The sequence below is a fragment of the Meleagris gallopavo genome, chromosome 1 (genome assembly GCF_000146605.3).
Source record: "Meleagris gallopavo isolate NT-WF06-2002-E0010 breed Aviagen turkey brand Nicholas breeding stock chromosome 1, Turkey_5.1, whole genome shotgun sequence".
NCBI lineage: Eukaryota > Metazoa > Chordata > Aves > Galliformes > Phasianidae > Meleagris > Meleagris gallopavo.
The window spans coordinates 25028390-25041141 of NC_015011.2; positions in this window are offsets into that span (position 1 = coordinate 25028390).

Sequence of the window (12752 nt, forward strand, 5' to 3'; positions counted from 1 at the left end):
GGTGCTGTGAGGAGATAATCCTTTGTAGTCACCCAAAAACAGGGAGAAACATCTGTTACTCACACTCACACTTGTGCCTCTCTCTTTTACCTTTTTCATTTCACAATGAAAATGTAATTTACCTCTGCCAAAATAACAAACACATTTTCGGTTTCAAAAGATCTGTATCATAACAGTCATTGTTGACTAATTTTATGACAACAGGAAAAAAAATTGTTGACAACAGGAAAATAATTTTCACTACTATGTGGTAACCTTCATTAGCATAGTGAACATCAAACGACCCGCAAACGTGATAAAATCAAGTTGGTGAAGGGAGTGGAGCACAACTAGAAAGATGTAGTGACAGTTCCCTGCGCAGATGCAATCCTCGTTATTCAGAGAAAGAAAGAACAGAAAGTTGGAGGAAATGCGTTCACAAAAATCCCTGGTGAATAATATATTAATTATCAAAAAGGGCTCAGCCAAACACTCAGACAACTTATATAGCACATCAGACAAAATATGCCAGCTATTCAAAAAAATGAGGCAGATGAGATTAGGCTCGTGCAGGTTGTCTTGCTGACATGCAGTGTTCTAGACAAGCAAGTGAACATGCTATGAGACAAGCAAGTGAACATATTACACAAGGACCTACGCAAACTACAAAACGATCAAAGACTGCTTCAATATCATAATGTAAAATTGTAATGGGAAGGCAGACAGGCTGATAAAAAGAAGCAGATCTCTTTGAAATGTGAGTCAAGAGAAAAAAAAGTGACAGACTAATAACATTTTCAGATGAGGATTTAAGGTTTTCGCACCTTCCACAAGAGCAATGTAGGAAGGGAACACCAAAACCGCAGCTTTTAAAACAATAAGATTAGCATAATTTTTGCAGACTTTTTAACTACACCATTAGAGAACTGCTAATTCCAGAAAAGAAGAGGGAGGGATGTAAGATCTAATTAAATGGAGAACAATGCTGCTAAATAAAGCTTACGGTGCTTTTCTGCCTCAGTACATAAACTGTGGACTCCTGTGAAACAACACTGATTTCCCAGCAGCTCTTCCAAAAGTAAGAAGATGAAAAAGTTCCTACTCTTTCTGCAGCTTTGTACTTTTTGCAGCCATTAACTCAAGTTCACCTGAAAAGAGAGTTTTGCAGTTGCAAAGCCAACGGTTGCAGTACCACCAGCTTTAAAAGCTGCCACTAGCAGCACTAACTGTGGGAAACTGACTGCAAGATTAAGACTCCAGCTGCAGGAAACCATGTGTTTTTATTTAATGTTGACTACAAAACTTCTCTTGCTCATTGTTGAAATACAGGTTGCAGGAAAAACAGTTTTGTCCTTCAACTGGAAATGTACCCCAAGTTCTAGTTAACTCCTGCTGGAGAGACTGACTGACCAGCCATGCTGTGATGAAACGATAAAGGTAGAAGCTCTGTACAAATGGACAAGATACAGTCATGAACAACCAATGAAAAAGATAGTCCAGAAGACTTCACAGTATGAGAAAGGGAGATGAAAAATAAATAAATAAATAAGGACAAATAAGATAAAGAGGCATAGCCAAGTGACACTGGAAAAAGCAACATCAAAATCAATGTTAAGCCTTCTGTGGGTAAAGTGAATTTTTTTTAATGGTGAAAAGCATACGTGGTAGCCTCAAAAGTCTTGAAATTTTTCTGTTATCAAAATAGCACCAATCTTCCTGTTAAAATCACCAGTGAAATCAAGGGAGAACTGGGGCAATTTATCAGATTTTGATTGATTCTTATATTGGCCATCTCTTCAGTACATCACAATATAAATATCCATCCTGGGAAGTCAGAAGTAAAAAGCAGCAAGCTAGAAATACTTCTGGAAGCATCAGCCAACTTGACCCTACAAAGATAAGACAGTCTAGCAGGTAAGCATAACCCTGTACAACATAGCAAACAAAGTTGCAAGTTTGGTATTACGATCTACTTGCTTCATTCTTAGTAAAAACAAAGTAGAAAACCAAGCGAATAACCATCTGATGATCGAGGTAGTGTAGACAGACATAGATGCATTAAGCTTCTGTACATGGATGGTCTTTTGTGTCCTTAAGTACACGATTCTAATATTTCAAGTTGAGTGTTGGCTAGTAAGGTGCTGTTTAAAATCAAATATTCTCTTTGATGAACTTTTTGTGTATCTCTTTCTTGTGTTGCTCAAGCCCAAATTAGCTAAAATATGTAATTATATAAATACATAAAAAGCAAATGCTTATAAGCACTTGTATTGATGAAGCTGAAGAAGGAGTAGGTAAGATATAGAAGGTTTTCTCCCAGTGCCAGCTGGCAGGACATGCTGTAAGCTATGCGAGGTGGCCAGTTGCCTGGACCGCAGCCACCGCAGCATTCAAAGCTGAGATTAGTGGCAGAGAACACAGTCCCAAATAAATTTAGAGAGGATCAATTTCAGCACTTCATATAGTACTAATAGCTGAAATTAGAGAAAAAAAGTAATAGGGAATTCATTAAAAAAAATTAAAATAAGCTTTTGTTTCAGAGAGAAGAATAATTACTTCTGATGTACATTTGCTTTGTATGAAGGATGGATTCTTGCAGGGAGAGGGAAGAAAGAAAAGATGTTCAGGTTTTGAAATGATTAAATCTGTGGACCAGTTTGCCTTTGGTTAAGCAGTCTTTTCATTACTCATTCTGATTTTAATACAATCCCAAGCAAAGTAGTTCCTAGAGAAGAATGTTGCATTTGTAATAGGTAAAACTGTTTATATTTGTTGGGTTTTGCAGGTTAAGAGAAAAGGATTTTTGGATGACTGTGAGATCTTCATTTTTTCCTCATTTTGAGCTTTTAAAGGCAACTGTTCCTAATTCTTCATTTCTGTAGATACTTTGGAAATGTTTTTCTGCAGTTTAGCAGAAGTTTAGAAATCATTGTGCATGATTCCTTTGCAAAGCTCCACAAGGTACTAGAACAGAACAAGTTAAGAAATGATATGAGAAGTGCCTAGGGAAGAGAACACTGCTCCGTACATTACAAAGATCAGAGGCAGCCCAGAAGCAGAACTAGAAAAAAACGCATCAGTGTAGAAATTCCCAGAAAACTCAAATACCATCATGGTTAATTTGAAATAATGAAATCTGGGGGAAAAAAATGCAAAAGACACTGAACAACAAAGTAGATTTTTAAGTCCAGTCAGAAGAATTTGTTCTTGAATCCAATACTTAGAGACCATCTCTATATCTGGTGATAAAATCTACTAACCAGACATTTTTCATTTACTTCTCAGGAAGAAATTCACTGAAATAAACATATATTAAAAAAACAACAAAAAAAAAGATCAGAAACTATGTAAGCAATTTTGAATCAGTGTGTTCTTCACTAAGTGTTTATTGTCACTGAGTAGAAAACATTATATGCAAGAATTAAATGTGTTCAAAAGAGAATGTCACAGGAAACAACCCTTCATGTTTGTACATGCACAATGATTACAAGGTCCACAACTGTAAGAGACATCAAGAATAGACTAGTTTCTCAGAAACAGAAGCCAAACTGAAAAAAAAATAATAATAAAATCATGCTTTTAATTATGAACAGCAAGAAAATATAGGAGAAACAAAAAATTACCTGGAAACAGAAAGAAATCTTCAGGATTGTTTAATGGACTAAATGGCTCAGAATACCATTCAGAAAAGCAGAACCACAGCCATCTACACTGTACCTGGTTCAACTTTTCATGTACTGATCAGTAACTTAACATCCACTACACGCGGGTTTATTGAATTTATTTTAGCAATGCTTCACAATGATGCTCCTTTGAGTAGCATGTAGCCAGTTGGTGCAAAATTTGCTCATTAGTGTACCAAGAAAAAAGAGCAGGCCTTAGCTTGTGCAAGCACTGCAAATAAAATAAAGATAAGCCTTTGTGCTGTTGGTTGGCGCATCTTTGCAAATCATACAGTATTGTATGTATCATGTATTGTCTCTTAAATGTCATCCACTGGAATAAACAGTTTGTATAATAATCATTTGCATGACTTTTTAAAAAGTTGTTTTGTTACCACTGTTTAAATAAGCATTTAGCCTTTGTGTTTCCAAAGAAAAGTCTGAAAACAAAAATTGTGTTGTCAGGCACCAAACTACTGGTCTGTCAGCCAAACTCTGGATATTTGGTGATCATACAGTAGTAGATCAGTGATCTCCATAAGATCACTCCATAGATAATATTATAACATATAGAAATTCATAAATATAAGTACGTATGCATTTGTATTTCTGTACGAAACAAATTTAGACATTGCTCTAATTTGTAATACTCTGATGTTATGTTTGTTTTTTTTTTAATTGTTTTTGTTTTCTTTTGTTTTGTTTTTTTTTTTTGTTTGGAGAAGGAAAAATAACCCCAAACCAAACAGGAGTTATCCTATGACTAAATTGGAATTACAAGGTCTAGGGGAGGGATGATGAATTCTATGTCTTAACTGCATCATTTACGAAGCTCACATCAACATACATTTTGCTCTTTCCTGGCTGGCTAGGCTTCTGATGTTACTACCATCCGGAGAAGTTCAACTTCTACATCCTCATATGTTATATTCCCCTGTTGCAGTCTCTTCCACTAATCTTCTAAGTATAGTATGTGATTCCTTCTGTGTGCAAAAGCTACAGGGCAAACTGCGATCAATGTGTAATTTGACTTGATGCCCTTTGAGTTTCCCAGCACTCTGAAACAGGCAAAATCACTTAGAGCAGCTGATTCAATTTGTCAGGCAGTGCTGTGTGTAACATGTGTATCAGCCCTAATTCAGCTGTAGCAGAGTAGGGTGTCTTGTCAGTCACTTGGTACATTGAGCTATTCACAAGAGCACAACAGAGAAAGATGTGAACCATAAGCACTCCCATTGCATGAAAAGGGCAGAGAAGTTTGGTAGAAAATAAATCCAGCTTGTACTCCAGCTTGTCCTCAGATATCAGAGAATCTGTGTGAGCTGAGCATCAATACTGAATGATACCCAAGTCAGCACTATTAGTGTGGTTGTGTTCAATAAATGATCTATCAAGATTATGGATTCACAAACAGTGCACTGCCCAATTCGTCTATTATATTTGAATGGGCTCTCACAACCAGGCTTAAGGAATTTGGCCACAACCAAGGAGGAGTTGATTCCACTCCCCAAAATTCCTTCTCTCTTAAGCCACTCTATACTACTTTCTTACCTTCAGAATGAGCTTGAGTGACTCTAGTCAAACATACTTTAGTCTTGCAATGTTTACTCAAAAAATATTTTTGACAGAAAAGTGGAAAACTGCTGGCTCAGGGTTGGCTCAGGAAAACAGAATAGTTTATTAGTTCCAATAGTATCAAGTCTCATTCTTGCAGGATAATCATGGATTTTGGCTCTGGGACCTTGACTCTGCTCCACACTCCATGTTGTTTTTTTCTAATAGTCAGTACATTGAACTCCTCTGATGCTTGCTACAGCGTTTACTAACAGCTAAAGTCTCAGGTCACATTGCTTAGGGAACTATCACTGAATGTATTATCCAGTGCATTCCACCCTGGAGGTTTTATCTTCTCTCAAGAGGTAGCTGTTTAAACATAAGTAAATACATAGGTAAATACTCTACATAATTCACCTTGAGACTGTAGTCAGTCAAGCTTCACAGTATTTAGAAGAAACTGGGGAAGCCACACACAGCCTTGTTAGGATTAGAGCTGAAGGGTCTGCCAGGGTGTTCACTGTTTATGGGGTAAGATGATTGACTCCTAGTCATGGTATTTAGCAGGACAGAGTCAACAGTCCTGAGCAAGGCTTTACACATAACAGCCAGGTGAAATGAGGAGGTTGAGGACAGGAGGAGAACTCTGTGACAAATCCAAGTAAGAACAGTTATTTAGAGTTACAATACACATCTATAGAAACCCAGCTCTGTGTTTAAATGTTAACATTTGCTATCAAATAGTGATACATTTTATAGAAATAAATTTAGTGATTGTAGATGGATGTTGAAAGGAAATTTTACAGAATGGGGCCTTTTCCAGCTATCTCACCAAAGTTCTCTTAAGGAACTTTGTCCAAGTCTGACTTGGGAAATTCTCCATTTGCCTGTCTTGGAACATATTTTCTGGATTTGCAAGCTATCACTTCTCAGATTCCCTTTCTGAGAAGAGAAAGGAAGAGAGATATGCAGGTTCCTCTGTTCAGTATTGATTTCAATAGTTCAAGCTTTTTACTCAAATAAGCAAAGGTTCATGTGGCATAAAGCACAGCCACTCTGCTGTTGGACTTACAGAGTTTTTTAAATTCCTTAAGTATAGAAAATTATAATAGAACAAACAATGCATGTTTATTATCCAGCATTTAATATCAGGACACAATCGTTTACAGTAATTGTACCTACATATGAGCAAGCAGTTTGGATGCTTACAGTTTAAAATTCTATTAAATAAGAGTACACATTGAAAACCTACCTTTGATTCTAGTGTTTACCTGAAGACTATAAAAATACTCATAGAGATGGGCAGACAGTGGGCCTGTGAAGATGTGGTTGGACATTTGTAATTCCCCTTCATAAGTAAAAGATTTATTAAGTATACAAATGTGGTGTTTGAGTTACATCCCAGGATCATGTATTATCTTCTGTTTGAAATATGCAGGAACTCCTTCGGCCTCTGAAAATACAAAAAGATGTAACCTGAGGAAAAAGTGAGATAGCCTACATTTATTTAAGCCACATACCACACTGAAGAGTCTTTTTTCAAAGATGTAAGAGTACTTACTGTTCTTGATACACTATTTCTTGAAATGTCAGGATCCTAGAGAATTGCCTTTAAGCCTCCGGACAGCATGTGCTTTCCCAGACTGTGCCTTCTACTGTTTATCTGAGTTCAGAACTGGGCCCAAATAACTCAGAAAAAAAAAGGATTCAAGTATATTAAGCCAAGCAGCACCGCTCACAGCGTTCCATATATAATTAGGCATCTGGAATAACATCACCACAGAAGACATCACAAACAAATTGTACCCCCACCATTTTACTTTTAATATTAGTCTTCAACAATGATACTTCAAAAATCTTTACACTGTTGTGTAAATTGCATGCCCTTAGTGTGCTCACATCCTCGCTGCGGGGCTGAGAGCCCACTTGGAGCACCTACCGTCTATAACAGTGCCTTTTCTTTCACTACCCTGATTAACTAAGTAATGTTCACTTCCCGGGAATCCCCCATGGAGCAGCAGCATTCCTACACGCCTGGCCAGTGCACCAGTAATGACTAGATTTGGAGAGAATTTGAAAACCACCTTCAATACGCTTATTTCTGTTTTTCAACCCATATTCAAAGCAATACTTCAGCATTGTTATGTGATTTTTGACAGGGTTACGGTATGCTCATCATGCTAAACTGAAATGTTTCTGGCAGATGTCTACTCTGCGACAATCAAACTATGTGTACAGTAATACGTGACAACCGCAGCGCTACTTTTAGTTCTAAAAATTGCACACATAATGCTTTATTAATGCTAACCGGGTACACAATTATGCAGTACATTATTTATTTTTTCATTAGAATTTTTTGTTGCAATAAGTTGCTTCAGTACTATATATGGGACTAACTTTTAAAATTTAGCCTGGAGTCAAAAACTGGTATTAGTAAAAAAGAAAATAAATAAAAACATGTCCTAATAGAAATATGGTTTCTTTTTGAAACCTACAGAAGTTTTTCTCTTAGCCTTTTATCAAGTTACCTTCTCAGCTCTTTCTAGTTTGCTACCTGAAGGCTGTCCTGGAACAATGGATTTAAAAAACTATTTGGTGGGAAAAAAAGCTTGGTTAGTGGGGAATACCATCAAGCAAGTGTTGCAGAACAGGAGTCAAAGAATTAGGATTTATTTTGAAAGCAACTTAAACTATTCACATTCATGGGGATTTGGCTTAAGTAACAGAAAACAGTTTGTTCCGTGAGTAGTAGAATTAAAGAAAACTTGCTTCTTTCCAGTTGTATGATTCGCATCTGTCAGCTTAATTCCCTTATGTTTAATACAATGTGAGTTTCGGCAGCAGTTTTTTTGCACAATTACACATTTTTAGAATCCTTGTGTGGACTAACAGCTCTAGAAGAGCTGAGCAAATTCTGCAAGTTCCTCATCAGTGGGGTAATAATACGCCTCATTGTTCTCTATGCAGTTTTCTTTGTTATGTTTTTTTAATTGCTCCCATTTTTCATTTGGTTTACCTGGGACCAACATGCTTAAATTATATTACTAAGGAGTAAGGAAATGGAAAAAAAAAAAAGCAGATGCATATATCACAATGGAGTATCAGGACACTTTCACACTAAGAATAGCAAGAAAATGATTTTTCTATTCAGGAAAATTTCCATAACCCTCAAAATATAGTGTAACAATCTAATAGTGCAACAAACTAATCATTTCCATAGGGATCAATATTCCATTTATTATTTGAGTAACTCAGGAGCAACATATAAGTGAAGAAGCAGCACGACGAAAGTAAACAAAAAAGCAAACAAATAAGGTATAGTTTGTGAGTTACATTTCTCCTGGAGTAGGAGAATAGAAAAATCTTGCTGAATCAACTCAGCACAGTGTTGCATTAACCTCTAACTAAGGAGCAGGGAAGTGAAACATGCTCAAAGTCTCTACACACTCCTGACCTTCCACCTGCTCTGTAATTTTCTGCATTGCAACGTGCCATGTTAACACACACCAAAAAAAAAAAAAAAAAAAAGCCAGCACCCAATTCTTTTTTTCATCAGCCCAGGGGAGTCAGACCTTCTAGCTCAGTATTTTTGCTATTTTAACATTTCAGAGCAGATCTGTAATGGTTATGATCAGCCTATTGACAGCTCACAACACATCAATCCCAGTGGACAGTGGATTGCATTTTGTCTTGCAAATTTTCCATGAACTTCTATATCATAGATGAACTTTCATTCTTTATTTCAGTGAGAGTGGACTATTTATCTTAACAATGCTGCTCATCTTGCTTTACAGCCCATTTTATTAACTTTTTTATACTAAGTAAATTCACTTTTTATCTATGATGTTTGTTTTACAGGTAATTCATCTAATCTAAAGTATTTTATTTGGGACTTCAGTTTAGCTTTGCCCTTGAAATTAACATTTAATGTCTTACTTTTTTTTTTTTTCCCCTAATAGAAATTAATCTTTATTTGAATTATTAGTCCAGAACTATAACCTTCATTCACTGTATTTGAATGTTGGTATTGAAAACATCTGTGACTGCTATGTTCTCCCAGACCACTACTGTGGAGGACATACACCTTTCTGTTAAGGAGAATCCACTCTAGCAAAAAAAAAAACCAAACCCATTCTGTAGATTAGAGACCTGCTGGTACTTGTCATGCCCTCACCAGTAAAGTGAAAACAAGTAAAGAAGGAAAAGGCAAATAAACAACCCATAGGGATATTGCTGAAACTGCTCTGGAAGGATAGTCAAGGAGCAACTTGTGTTGGAGACCCAAAGTACCTGTCCCTGCTTTGTCATACTTGCACAGCATGGGACAATAAACATAACTTCCTGATTAGATTTTATCTCTGAATAAAGGTGTGATAAGTAGACTAGAATTCTGGTACTTTTATTATAGATCTAGAATATAAAGAGGCAATACGCCAATGATAATCTTATGAAATAACATTTCTTTCTATTCTTTCTACTGTTTGATGAAAGTAATTCTCTAGCCATTCAAATGCTTAAAATAGTGTATTAGCACCGCTAGACAATATGTCAGTACCACATATAATCACAGAATCATGGAATCGTTAAGGTTGGAAAAGACCTCCAAGATCACCTAGTCAAACCATCCACCTACCACCAATATTGCCCACTAAACCATGTCCCTTACAGCCGTATCTACACATTTCTTCAACACTTCCAGGAACAGTGCACCACCTCCTTTTCCAGTGCACAACCACTCTTTCCGCTATCCTTGTATTTTCTTATATCCTTTCTTATATCGGACCTGAACCTCCATTGGTGCAATTTGAAGCCATTTCCTCCCATCCTATCACTGTTACCTGGGAGAAGAGGCTAAAAGCCACCTCACTACAATCTCCTTTCAAGCAGTTATAGAGAGCTATAAGGTCTGCCCATCATCTAACCTCTCCAGTATGATTGGAAATTAAATTCCAGCCAGTTCAACACTCACTGATTACAAATGTAGGTCACTCCAAAAGTAATGCTTCCTATTTGTTTCTGTGGAAACTGCAACGGATACAAACAACAAAATAACAATATTTGATAGAGGGAATCCCTCAGCAACAAACATTGTTTTTCCAACATAGTCACTACTATTAGCCAATTTGCTTATGGAGATACTCTTTGTTTTGAAATGTGACAGCTGTGCGCAGCTGTCTGGAATGAGGCTTGTCTTTCATGTCTCCACTGCCAAACTGCACCACCCACCTCTTCACTGTGCTCACATCCACTGTTTTCTCTCCATAGAGTTCAGCAAGCATCAATAAACATCAATGAGTGCCACTTTTTCTGCACAGAGGAATTCAACAACACACCTTTGCTTCATATGCACTTCCATGTCAGACGCCATTTTGTCAGTGCCCCTCTGCTGCCATCTGTCACACAGCATTAAAATGTAACAGAACATTGAGGGGAAGGTTCAGCTTCTACTGCTGTGCCACCAACATCTGCTTCTGATGTCTTGGGCCAACAGAATAACATAAGAGGCGTGTGTGTCTGTGTGCATGTGCCCTTGTATATACATATATAAATAAATTACATTTTCTCTGTAAGTCATATGTATGTACATAAACATCTATGCATACATACAGACAGGCTTTCCAGGGTATCTTCCAGAAAAGCATTCAGGTTTGAGCTAAGATTATCAAGAGGCATGTAATCAAATGCTGCCTTAATAGTTTGTTCTACCCATTATATATTCACAGATATAATCAGATAAGAAATTGAAGAACAATATTTCTTTGCCTTTTGATTTCAGTGCATTCTGTACCTGACAGAATAAAAAATAAAAAAAACTTCAGAACAAAGTAATTTTTGCCTGTGAAGACAATTATACTGCTGCTACAGTATAATGATATCCCATCTCAGTCTTCTGTTTCATACTGACTAGATTAAGCTCTGTAGCTCTCTCCTTATAAAGCAATTCCATGACACTAAATCATTTCTGTGGGTCTATTTCAGACTATTGATATTTTTCAAAACACAAAAAGAAACTGGGTTCCTGAACAGAAACACTTCCCTGCTCTCACTGCACTGCCCATTTAAAAGTGTAAAGGTCATCAAGAAAGGCCAAACCATTTCAACTGAAAACCAGTGTTCATTCAAAGTGTTTCAATATCTTCTTTCTTTGAAGAAAATAGAAAATATTTCTTTTATCTTTCTTAGTGTGGAAAAAAAATTCTCAGAATACATCCCACCTATGAGATCCAAACTGCTGTAAATGAGCATCTTATAACACAGTTCGTATTTAATTTACTATTCCACCAAGTATTGATTCGTCCACAAATTTTGCTGGAAAATTTTCCAGATCATTGATGAAAATGTTGAATAGCGCCAGGCACAGTACCAATCTTTGCAGAACCTCTCTAAAATCACCGGTTTAACAATTATTTCATCTGACATCTACTTCTTGAGACCTAGCAGCTAACTCATTTTCAGTCTATAGCATATGTATGTATTACAGCATAATCTTGCAAATCGGGATGTCATATGAATCCTAAGTCAGATGTCATAAGAACTCAAGTATATCACAGTAATATGATTATTTTATCTGCCAAACTGTTAATCACATTTGTTAATAACAGTCAAGACCTATTTCCCATAAAACTATGTTGACATGTATTAGTACCTTTCCTATAATTTTTCATTATTTCCAGAAAAAAAGTTACCAGTGATTTTCCCAAGGAATTAAATCAGATTTCTCCAAATTCCCATTTTTGAATATGAAGAGTATTATGGTAATCTCCACTAATTTAATAAAGAAAACAACATTCTTCAGTATAAGGGGTTGGTTTTTTTTGTTTTTTTTTCTGCTTAGGTTAGTATGCATTATTCATCAAAGAAGCAATGAGAATCAATAGAACTGGACAGGGGTTTCAGTGAAAACATGGAGGATGTTGGTTAGGAAAAAGACACTGAAAGCTGAGATGGTGAAAACAGCATCAACAAATGAGGATAAGCTTTAATGATGTGCTAAAGTCAGTTTCTCTTCTCATTTGTTAAGACAGCAATCCAAATAAACATCCTGGAAATTTTAAAAAGTTTTCTACAAATCCCAATAAAATCTTTTCCATATTGCACAATGTTGATTCTTTCAACTGTTTCCTTTAGAGAAGGTGGAATTGAAGTACCATCAATTTTCTTGCCCAGAAATCTATAAATGTTATTGACACAAACGTATTTCTTACCTCAACTCTGTGTGCAACATCTAAGCTTCTTATTTCCAGAAAAGTCCCTGTACAAGTTGTTTTCTCAGTCTTGTGGTATTTTGAAACAAGAAACAAAAATCATACAGTATAGAATGCTCGAAATGAATGTTGTACTGAAATGTTGCACTTAAGAAGAAAGGTTGAAGAAGTTAGAGTGGATTTCTTTGGACTAGGTAAATTAGGCAGAAGTACACAATTATACGAAAGGTTAATACAGGAAAGGTTATGACAAGAGAATGGTGATTGTTCTACACATCCATTGGGAATAGAACATGGATACGTCAGCATTAGAGAAATAAGATTAAATGGGATCTTAGAAAGAAGCTTTATT